We start from the raw sequence: 12,108 nt of genomic DNA, 5'->3' as shown, positions 1-12,108 counted from the left end.
TTTAACCAATTTCCATAATGGGGGTTAGGGAACACTGTCCCTGCTAGGACAGGAGAACTTCTTTAATTAATATTTCTCATAACTGTTGAGTGCTCATCATCCATTAATATGATATTGTACCTTTGAAAGTACAGATACAATTATGATGATAACTGCTTAGCTATAAAAAATAAAATAAAATCATATACATACAAAGACTGAGCTGCAGCCCAGGAAATGATTCCAGGAGATGATCCCAGGTTTTCTGCTTCCTCCCTGGGTTTGCTGGTAGATTGGAATTTGCCAAATGGTGTTTGGTTCTTGTTTATTATCAATGTGCTGCCAAGACTGAAATGGATCATCTTCAATTAAGATGGATGCACATCAAATTATTGCAAGCCCAAGGAGGCTGACTTTGTAGCTGAAAATAAAATACAGTAAAATAATTTTTAAAAAATTTGCTTTCTGAACCTATAAATTAGGTAAGGGAAATCAAATATCTCAAAGAGACAATGCTTTTTTAAAAATTAATAATAAAACTTCTATTTTTATAAATAAAATATGCACCTGATACCAACCAAGCAGTTGCAATGTTTTCTCTGCATTGCATTTCAGATGTTGACTCATATATTTGCTTTCCTGGAACACAGCAGAAAAGCACCATTTTGTTAAAGATGTCATTTCTTTAACTATTTCTGGTAGCCTTTTCCAGTAATTAATGCTTCTGTTATGCCAGCCTGTGGGTACACTCCTTATTCTGCTTCATTTTGTGATAATTTTGTCCTAGTCTTGCACTAGAGATTTTTTTTTTACTGATAGATTTTATCTATTTTAGCACAGCTTAAAAAAACTTATTCCCACTAAAAAATTATTTTCCTGTGGAGACTGTGAACACAAAACATTTATCATGATATTGACACAAGTTTGGAATATGCAAATGTGGTTTTTACTTTTGTAGATCTCAGTGAAATACAGGATATACAAAATACAGAATCAGTAATGTTTTATACAATTCTTCTCCTCTTTGCCCGGTACCCCAAGGTGCCCTCTGTGACTCTGAAAATTCAGAGTTTGTTGCTGCTGTTGTCCTTGGAAACTTTTTTTTAAGCCCAATTTACAAGGTCTAACCAACTGAATTTAATTTTCTTTCTTTTCCAATTTAGTTTAAAATTCAGGTGGCAGTTTAGCCATTGACCTTCTGAATTTTCTTTTTCCTGTCCATTATCCCATTATAATTACTACTACTATTATTATTATTATTATTATTATTATTATTATTATTATTATTTAAAGGTGTTTTCTTGCTGTTGTTTGTTTATTTAGCCTGCTGGGATGTTTTTTCCAACTTTTTCCTACAGGATGGGTTAAACAGTCACTCCCAGCCCTTTTTGGACTCACTGGATCCAGCTCAAATCAACGGGACAAATATTTTGTTGCCACAAGAGCCCCGAGGATCTATAATCTGCAGTTCCTTTCAGTCCCCTGGCAGCCGTTTCCAGCCAGGACGTGTTTTTTGGTTTTTTGGAAGAACACGTTTTCATTCAAGAGATGTTACAGCAAAATTCGAGCAAGGTCTGCAGTGGTCTGTGTCCGAAGGCAACAAAGCCAGCTTTCTCCTCGGGTTTGGGTTTCTTTTCAGCACTTACCAACTTTGTCTCACAACACCCTTGAGGAGGCAAAAGCGCTTTTTGTTCCTTTATTAACAGGCGAGGGAAGCAGGACATTAAAATCCCGGTGGTGCAGCAGGAGGCAGCCCTGGGGACGCCTTGGCGGGGCAAAGGGGGGGTTTGGGGTGATGCTTTGGGTACCCCCCGGCCCCTGCTCACCTTACCCACCCTAACCTTCTCTCACAAATTTATTCCCTCAAAATTCACAGCCACAAAGCTCTGGGAGAGCTGCTTTGGTGGGAAGGCAGAGTATTTTTTTGTCACTGACCTCTTTGGGGAATTATTTTTTGTCCCTCTCCAGCCTGCACATGGCCCTGCCATCACTGCCACCCCTCACCAGTTTTAAGGCATTTGTACACAGATCCCTGTGGAGGAAATGGGCTCTTCTTGTCCCGCATTGCAGATGGCAGCTATGAGAGAGGAAGATTTATGTCACTTGCCCAACTTCTCCCTGGAAGTCTTTGGCAGAGATTTGCACCCCAGTCTCCAACCTCACGTTACAATTTGTGACCATCGTTCCTGGCTCCACTTCAGCCTCTCCTCTCTCAAAGCAGGGATAAGGACAATTGCCATCTTTCACCCTTTTACAACAAATGTCATAATAATTTTTTTTTTTTTAAACCCTCTCTTTGAAATGGCTTGAGACTGTGGAAAACTGCACTTTCATTAAAAGGTAAATTAAAGTTATGAACAAAAAGGCTGAAGCAGAAAGACTAGAAAACTGTAACACTAACAGAAAAAAATTCAACGGTAAACAACAATCTGCTGCTCCAAGGGTCATCCCGTGATTTACATGGAGTAATTCATGATTTTTCAGCACGGTTGCCGGGCAGACCTTAAAGATCGATGCCTCTGAGGGAATACTAATTTTAAAAAGTATTCAGTTCTTCATCAGATGTTGAGGAGTATGGCATGCTTTCATTTCTCCCTGCACATTAGCCAAATTAAATCAAAATAAATATCAATGAAAATATTGCACAGGACATAAAACCCCATCCATTTGTGCTCTATCCATATGCTGCTTTACGAGACGCTGGGTTTCGCTCCTGCTCCGCTCTCCGCTGCCAGCCCCGAGCGCGCAGCAAGGCGCAGAGTCCCCAGTGTGTTTTAGGCATTCATCCTCCAATACTGCACCCCGGGGCCTGCCTGCAGTTTTGTTCTCACCCTGTATCTTCTCCGGGCTTGTTTGTGCCCACGGGCAGCAGCCGTGGCCTGGCCAACGCCTGCCAGGCCAGCTCCAGTCCTGGCCACCGGCTCAGGCTGTGCCGCCGTCGCTGCGGGACCGGCCGCGAGGTGCGTTCCTGCCAGCAAAAAGTACAGTTGCTAAAAGGTGCTTTGTTCGTTAATTATCTTAGGGTGGTTTGGACAAAGTAAATATTTCCACGTCCAGGAAGTTGTTTCTGAGGGATGCTGGTGCATTCACACCCCGCGGGGTCCCTCGCTGTGCATCTGCACCGAGGCGCCGCGCAACCTGCAAAGCACGGAGCGCCCGCGACAGAAATCATAAACCACAACTCAGGGTTTGGAAATGCAACCAATTTGTGCCAGCTCAGGAGCAAGAGCAGCGATTTCTGCTTTTAAAACCAGTGCAGTTTTTTGGGTAATGTGATTAGAGATTCAACATTTTCCCCTCTCATTATTATTTAGCTCCCTCATTTGAATGCTCAGGTTTTAGGGAAGGGGGATTGCTCGGAAATTACAGACGCAGCCAAATTTCTTCCTTCCCCTTTGACAGGGCAGCGCTGATGGTTATTGTTCTTTTCTAGCTGCATTACGCTGTCCTTGATTTTTGTTTCAAGCAGTCTAATGGCATGATGTCAAATCCTGCTAATTGGTTTAGGATTAAAATGCAGGGCCACATCACTCTCTTGATTAACCAGCAGCAAAACTGCTTTTGTCTAACGATCGTTTCAGAGGAGAAAGAAAATAAAGCATATAAAGGAAGCGTCAGGCTTTTGTCAGTAAAAATACATAGGAAGCTGCTTTTTTTTTTTTTTTTTTAAGGAAAAAAAATTGCCACTGTGAGGCCCACTAAGTTTTGACTTGTAGCAGCTCAAAAGCAGCCCTGTGGGGAAAGATCGCTTCCTGAGGAGCAGGGACTGTGCTTTTATCCAGCATCCAGCCACTCGCTGCGCTGTACTGGAGCATCGTGCCTGGACCTGCTCGTATTTAACACACCAGCAAGAAAAAATCACAGGAACATTTCAGCCCCATTTCTGGCTTCTCTAACATCCAAACAATCCCAGTCCCAGCTGAGTTTGTACTGGGATAAATAACCCAGGACTGGGCAAAGGCTGTGCAGTGCCAGGGAGGTGCTGGGAGCTGCAGCTCTAGCAGGAACCTGAGCAGGATGTAGGATGCCCTGGGCCATGGGAACGGGCTCTGCAGCTGCAGCATCCCCCTCCACTCACCCTAAGGACTCAGAAATCAGTTCTGCATGCAGAAACAGTGTTGTGCTTGCTGGGACAGAGCTCACCTGTTGGGTAATGAGAATAAAGAGGTAGTTTTTCATGCAGATTATTGGGAGAAGAAGAGGGGAATTCATGGTTCAAATTAAAACAGTGGAAGCAACACCAAACCACTACTTTGCTACCCCTCTGCTATTAAAAATAATACCCCAACAAACCCACAAGAACACCCCCAACAATCCTTAAAGATTGTCCCTACTGCACTGTTTAATCTCCTTGGCTCCTGTTTTCCCTGACCAGCTGAGGGATTTAATTTCCAGGGAATTAGATGTCCAATTCAGAGCATTGTTTTGGGAAATGTGCACACGATTTACCACACACAGTCCTGAAAGTCACCGTCAGACCCAGCACTCCCAGCACGCTCCAGTCCCATCCCTGCTCTGCCGGGAGGTGAAAGGGGCTTTATTGGGAAGGTTTTGATGCATTTGGCATGTCTTTGAACCTGGCTTCCCCAAAGGGAGAGAATGAACTCAGGCGGAGAAAGAAAAAAGGAAATAAAAGGGCCCTTCCCATCTGCCCGGCTGCATTCAATGGGGAGCTTTTTAAAAGATATAATAGAGGTTTGTGTGTTCCTGCTGAGATTTGTTCTGGTCAGCTTCTCCAGGGCGCTCAGACGGGGCGGTGTGGTGTGCCCGCCCTCCCCCAGCACCCTCAGAAAGAAATTACAGTTGGTTTCCTTTTTCTTTACTAATTTTTTTCTGCTGCAAAAAGTGTATGCCCTGCACACACATTGCTCTTGCACAAAAGCGACTCGAGCCAACCCTGCCGAAAACTAATGTGGGTGTTTGGGTTTTTACCAGCAGTGCACTAAAGCCTGGTGTTCCCAAGCATGGCACTGAGGCATCCAACCCCCAGATATCCCTACAGGATCCAGCCCAGGTTTTCCTAGAGAGCATCTCTGGGACACTGGGGATGGGGAGCATCCGAGGGCTCAGCCCATTTTTCCAGCATCCTGTTGTGGAGGTAAATCAACAGCTCTTTGGCTGTACTCCAGAAGTTGTCCTACTCTTTATTGTGCTCTGTGACTTGTTGGTGTGATTATTAAAAGCCAGGTCGGCTGCAAAGCTGATTTTTTAATGCACTTCTAGCCCCAGAGCAGACGAGATGACATTTAACAACAGCAAGCGTTCAAGGAGGGGCCCTGTGTCAGCACCCAACAGGTACAGAAACGCCTGAGAAGTTCTTGGCTGTCATGAGCAGCTTTCTGCTTTGCAAACTATGATAGAAAGAGTGGAAATACGCTTTGTGTGCTTTTCTCTGACTCTGGGACTCCAAAGCAGGAAGATGAGAACATCCTGCACACATGTTAATTAGTCATTCCTTAAAACCAAATGTCACAGTGCTCATATTTAATTCCAAGAACAGACTGATGAATATGTACGTATAGTTATATTTCATTTACATACTCTGGGATTTGTTAAGAGACGCCTAATAAAACCATCTAAAATGAATTAGATGTTCTCCTAACAACATTTATTTTGAATTCATGTATATCAGAGAAACATTCCCAATACTGCAATAGGGGATTTTCGTAGATATAAAATACATATATTGCATTTCATAAATGAAGATAGGGAGTTAAAGTAGCCACCCTCTAAATGGGATTGGATTTTTGAATATGTGAAATGGAGCTTGAGGGTCAGGGGAAGCAGTGATTGGGGTTGTAGGAGCCCAAAGAAGATGAAACTCAGCACCCAGAACACTGTAAGAAAGTGTCCATATGAGGAAAATATTAAAGGAAATTAATTCACTCCTCAAAGCCAGCAAGAAAAAAAAAATCTCCTTGAGACATTTGCATCCTCTTATTTTCAATTTCCCAGTTCTATATCTAATACTTTTTGAAATTTATATTTTCCTTTACTCAGAGCCCCTGCCCTTAGAAGGGGGTACCTCCAGGTAGCTGCACTCAAAAAAGCCCTTCCAGCCCAAGAGGCCCTTCAGGGATTTTTTTCCCTTTTCAAACTAAACTAGTTTATAGGAAAACCCCTGCGGTTTGGTTTTGTGTTTTGTTCTTCCCCCTCTAACTGCCCTGCACCCTGTGAGCTCCCGGGGAGCACAAAAGCGTGTCCTGGCGGGCACATCATCGGCTCGACAGGTCGTGCCGCGGGAATTCAGCTCACACTCCCGCGGATGTGGGAGTCTGGAACAAATCTGGCTCACCCGCCTGCCTTGGCCGGCCTCCGTAGGGCCAAGAGGGGTGGAAGGCAGTAAAATCTCCTTTCAGTCTATAAAAATCTGCAGAGATATTTGGAATGTGCAGAGGGAGCAGATCTCCCGGGTAAAGCGGAGCAATGATTAAAATAGTCACTTTTCTGACTGTAATCACAATTTAAAAACTGCAGTTTTTGTTTGCAGAATGGCTTTGGTTTATATTCTAGTGACAGTCACACAACTCCAGGGGTTGTTTTTGGAGTTAGTGGCAAAAACATGTGGTTTGAATTTAAAGTCTTAAAGTTAGAGGATCGACGTTTCTCCAGCAAAGATATTGCCAGTGTCTCTATGAGTCATAATTTTAAATCATCAGGAACCTGAACTCCTCATTAAATGATTAAAGGGAACAGTAATGAAAAAGCTAAAATAAAGGATAAATATACAGCCATAGAAACAGGAACATCTATTTTCAAAGCAGAAAAAAATACTACCATCCTGACAAAGGGTAATAAACTTATCAAACTAACTCACTTTTTTTTTTTTCATTTGAGAATATAATCTTATTAAAGAAACAAATTTCAGATGGCAAGGTAAGATTACAGCTCTTCTAGACTAGGACTAGAGTTTTCCCATAAACAGGTTATTGCTGTGGGTTCTGGTCATAATTAACTCTGTATTTATGCCCCACTTTCTAAGAATAAAATGATCCCTGAGACCAAGTGCTTGATAGTGAAGTTTCCTGTTGGGGTATCAAGCTTGTTGCTCTCTATGAGCTCCATGTTTGTGTTTTCCCCAGTAGTCATGGCCTCAACTCAGCTCTCCCACACCTGACTTCATTCCCTTCTCCCCTCCCAAAACAGAGAGTGGGACATGCAGACCAGACCAGGGCTGGGTTTTGCAGACCAGCATCTGTATGAAAGAGAGAGGAGCAAAGATAACCCCACTCTGTAAAAACATACCTCAGCTGAGCTGCTTTTTCCTTCCACAGGAAGATCAGGGGCTGCCCAGTTCTCCAAACTCATTCTGACCACTTTCAGTGGAATGAGAAGGATTGTGGTTACCAGAGATGGTGCTTGTTGGAAATCTCGGCACATTGTGTTTACAGGAATTGCATAGGGTGGGTTGCAGTTTTGCTCCTTCAGTGCCTGATTTGAAGAAAATATGTGAAAAAAACAAATAAACAAAATATTTAAAAAAATAGGTGAGTGTATTGACTTAGGCATTACGTAGCATAAATAAATATAAATACATGAGGCTCGCTGCCTGACTGTATCGATACATTGGCAAGAATTCAAGGGTTATATTTGCAATGCAGAAAATAATCCAGTGAGTCATCTTCCCCACGCTTTGGCTTGCCATCCTCTCCCATTTTCGCTTTGACCCGGGAGGGCACAGCACACAGCCTGAAAATAGGCAGTGGGATGATGTGGCGTGGCCGCACCGCTCCGCTCCGCGCGGGAAACGCCCAATCCCATCCGCAGGCAAATGGGAGGGATGCTCAGGAAAAGTCTGAAAACTGCTGCTGTCACAGGCATTCTCATGCTTTTCTTTGATCTGCATTCCACCAGCCAAGGGAAATGAGCATATAAGTATAATCCCCCCAAAATAGGTGATAATAATAATAATAGTGTTGATGACAAGGATGATAATAATAAAATAATGACACATAGAAACACAACACCCAAAGTTGCTGCATTTTTAGTCCACAGGTCCATAGACTTCTAACTGATTCACAAACAAAATTAGAACAGGAAACTGGAGGCACACAGTTTAAATACAAAAATGAAATTTTGGATTGTAACATTTGCAAATGTGAAAATAGGATTCAGCCTTAGGCTCCACTACAGATGACTCCACCATGACAGCTTGGCAAATTGAATCAATGACTTACCTCCCCAAAACAGCTCTTTCCTAGCAGATTTCCAGGGCCAGGCAAGTGGTTGTGGTCTGGCTGAAAGCGTCTTAATGCAAATGGCCAAGGTGGGCACCTGAGAGCACAGACCAGCACCTGGGTCACCAAACTCTTTCCTGATGACTTCCCAGGGCTCTGCTCTCCCACTTGCATTCAATGCTGCTTTTAGAGGGGACAGGACTTTTCCACTGCATCTCCCTGGTCACTGAGTGGTGTGGCAGGTGCTGCACCAATCCCCAAATCTGGTCCTGGGCACTTAACACCTCTGCAATCACATTGTTCAACGCAGCTGGAGATGCCTTCCCCTCCCTCATGTCCCTAAACATGGAATGCAATCCCCAGGAGAGAGCCTGTGCTCATGTTTAATCTGCTGCTTTCCTGGAGAAGGAATCTGACAGTCCTGATCCATCCTGTTCTGCTCCTCCACTACTGAGCACCAGATCCTGACTCCTATGAGCATGAGCTGTTGGTCAGGTCAAAGGAACTTTGAACTTACAAATATTAAAAAAAAAGAGAAAAAACCAAATACATGGATGTACACACATACAATATCTAGACACAGATGCACTAGATTATAAGCAAAAATTACCTAAACCCCCGTGGTTCTAATCATAGTAATACACAGTAGTAGTAATGCATTGATATTTCATTTCCAAGGACCCAAGGCATAATTTAGAGAAAGGATTCTTAAGAGTACAGCACCTAGCTTAGAAACAGGTAATTTCCTTTCATCCCACCATTCTCCTGTCTTTACCCAAGCCTTGCTACTTCATATAAGCTATAGAATCCTTCACAAACTACCAACATACTGTATTCCTATTTAAGATATTGGCTACACTCAGTTTTTATTCAGCTTTTGATCCCCAGTCCTAAAGCATCCATATGAGGGGGCCTTAAAAACAGGTGGATATGTTTGCAAGAGTGAGTTTTCTCCCCCATCCTGCCATCTCTCATCTTGCCATCTTTCATCTTGCTTCATGGATTTTTCCATTAAAAGAATTGAGCATTAAAAAAAAAAATGATTGAAGTCTTAAGACCTATGTATTAATATACTTCTTTTTTTTTTTATTTTTGCACAGTGGAAGGAGTTATCTCAGAGATGCATCAGAATGTGGCTGTCTCTTATTTTATGTTCTCAGTCCAACAGCCTGGCAGAGGCACACATGGAACACGGTGACCAAGGGCTTGGTTAAGGATGTAGGAGAATGTTCCCTTTTCTCTCTGCATCCATCCACACACAAATCATATGTACAACATGGGTGCCTGCTAAGAAATGGATTCAGCACATTCACTAAAGAGATTGTTTTCTTAATAATTCATCCAAGTGTGGGAAAACAACCGAGCACTCAGTCCAGAGGCATCCCCAGAGTCAATGTGGTTTTGTTCTCTCCTGTCCTTGGAATATTTATGCTTTGCAAGTCCCTGGAAAGAGGGATGCTTGTGCAGTAGCATAAACCCTTTTGGTGTGGTACCACGTGCCTTCCCTTGGACAATTTGTATTACAGAGGAGCTACAAAGAGGCAATATGTTTGGAATAGCTGATAGAGGAATTGCTCATATAGGCAAAACATAACATTTTTAATCCTATCCTCATTTAATTTTTTAAGCAAAATAAATGATCCCTGTATCTTGGCATATGCATCACATTGAAATGGAGCCATTACTCTGGGCAGCTTTTTCACAATGTCTTGCATAATGTGGTATGAAAATCATGTACAGCTCCTGTGTTTGTATCTCAGAAGGAAAATAAAAGGCAGTTAAATTACAATGCAAGAATTAAGCTATGAATGGATGTTGCACTCAAGAAGTCTTTTGATTAAGAGGGGGAAATGACAAGATTTTTTTTTTTTCCTCTTCTAGATATTTTATCCTTGCAACAAGCTCAACCATCAAATGTTTCGAGAGAGGTCAAAACTAGTCTATCTGTCTTTTTTATGTGAGTTTGTGAAAGGAATCTCTCTGTGTGGAGTTGTACAGGAATTGACACGATAAACCTAAATGGCTCCTTTACAACTGTTAGGGTTTTCTGTAAACACATGCTGTCCTGCCAGCCAACCAGCTTCAAACCCGGGTGCTGAGCACAGCAGATGGTCTATCCTGCCGATACACACACTACTAATTCATATTTCAATACACAGCTTTGCTGCCTAAACTAAGCCACTGCCTCTTGAAAAGTTTTAAAACTCCTCATAACTGGTAATTTTGGGGAGGTTAATTGAGAAGACAGGGGAAGGCTGCAAAGAGAAGGCCTCTGGCTCTCATGGGAATGGACATTTTGGGGGTGCTTGCTGCAGAGTTGCAGACATGAGTCCTGCCAAAGGGAAACTATGGCATGGCTGTGCTGCATTAATAGAGGAATAATTAAACCCAGAGAAATCAGCCCTGCAGAACAGAAAAGGTAAGCAGCAATGAAAAATAGGGTTACTGGCAGCATAGTGGTCACAACACCTTGCTATTGGCATGGCCATGTCGGAAGAGGATTTTTAGGGGAAGGCAGGTTTTTGGGAGGGATGAAGGATAATGCAGCAATTTAAACAGCTGCCTTGACCCTTACTGCACCAGCTCTGCAACTGCTGCTATGTGCAGGAACATTTTGGCATCAACACTTGATGTAAAAATCCTTGACTAAATCAGTTTCCTCTCTCATCTCCTGCAACAACCAGCTATCACCTCACAGGTTTGGGTAAGATGGTGCAGTACAAGATCATCATCTTTCTACTGGGCTGCCAGAGCAGGGTGTGAAGGGGAAATTGTTATTTCACCTTGAAAAATAAAGGAGCAGGGGAAAATGCAGGGTAGTGGGGCTTTAGGAGGCAGGGTAGCAGGTTTATGAAGCTGAAGGTACCATGGACATCATAGTGTGCAGTACCTTGGGCACACCAGCTCAGGGCCTGTCACTCTGTCCTGTGGCCAGGGCATTCTGGTGTCACCAACCAGTGACTCTGTGTGAACTGGGAGCATCCACTGGTGAGACATGGACCTCTGCTGTTCCTGATGGAGGAGGACACAGCAGACAAATCCTATACACTTCCACAAGTGCCTGAAGATAGCTGTTCCATGCACTTGGCCTGGAGCCCCTACACTGGTGTATTAACTTCTCTCCATTGCTGACAATTGCTTACACCAGAAAGAAAAAATAAAGCTAAAGCCCCGAAGGAGCAGTGATCCTCAGTATTAATAACCCCTCTCATTGCAAGGGGATTGCTGCTTGAATTCCCTTTGCTGAGGTTTTATCAAATGCTGTACCTCCTCCACTGGGCTGTGATCAGCTGGGTGACTTCATCAGGTTCAACACTAAGTAGGAGCAGAATCTCCTTCAAAAATTCATTTAATCTTTCTCCCAAAGGAGAAATGAAAATTAATATTAATTTTCTCTTTTTATTTCAATTAAGCTAATTATCTTCCAGAAACTAAACTATAGAGAAGTTCCCAAATCCACAGTTTTTGGTGGTGGTTTTGTTTGTTTGTTTTTTTTTTTTTTTTTTTTTTTGTTTGTTTTGTTGTTTTTTTTTTTTCTGTGGTTGTAACAGAGAATGAACAGTTCTGATAAATTTCTTAGAGGGGAAAACAGGGAGAATCTTCCCCCTAAGAGGGGGACAACAGCCATTGTTGTCATATTCTATTTTGGCTTTCCTTGGTTAAAGAGTCTCAGAAGTATAATTGGGTTTATCCTTAAAACAACCCCCATAGCAAAAAAAAAAACCAAAAAAACCCCAAAAAACCCTCTAATTTTGAAATCTTGTGTATCATTAAATAATAGAAAATTAAAATCAGGAATTGCTGCAGAAGTCACTCACACTGTAGATAAGGAGAACATAAATCAGCAGAGAGACTGAGTCTTACAACTTAATGACTAATTAAAAAATACTAGTATGCAATTAAGGAGTGTCCTTTGATAAACATGCTGTACTACATGAGTTAGCTCTATGCA

The 12,108-nt window shown here is 42.6% G+C and overlaps 1 long non-coding RNA gene across 1 annotated transcript in view; it reads right to left on the bottom strand.

Annotated features, from left to right (window-relative positions):
- Positions 1 to 7,451, bottom strand: part of LOC110477326 (uncharacterized) — a 30,711-nt gene extending 23,260 nt beyond the window's left edge. Inside the window, exons 1-2 of the long non-coding RNA XR_002466575.3 lie at positions 7,225 to 7,451; positions 193 to 400 (exon numbers count right to left, since the gene is read on the bottom strand). This is a non-coding gene — a long non-coding RNA (uncharacterized LOC110477326). The remainder of the gene's footprint in view (positions 1 to 192; positions 401 to 7,224) is intronic.
- Positions 7,452 to 12,108: the final 4,657 nt, after the last annotated feature.

Source organism: Lonchura striata, chromosome 9 (assembly GCF_046129695.1).
Source record: "Lonchura striata isolate bLonStr1 chromosome 9, bLonStr1.mat, whole genome shotgun sequence".
Lineage (NCBI taxonomy): Eukaryota > Metazoa > Chordata > Aves > Passeriformes > Estrildidae > Lonchura > Lonchura striata.
Note: the sequence above shows the minus strand (reverse complement) of the source record. Positions and strands in the feature narration are given on the sequence as shown.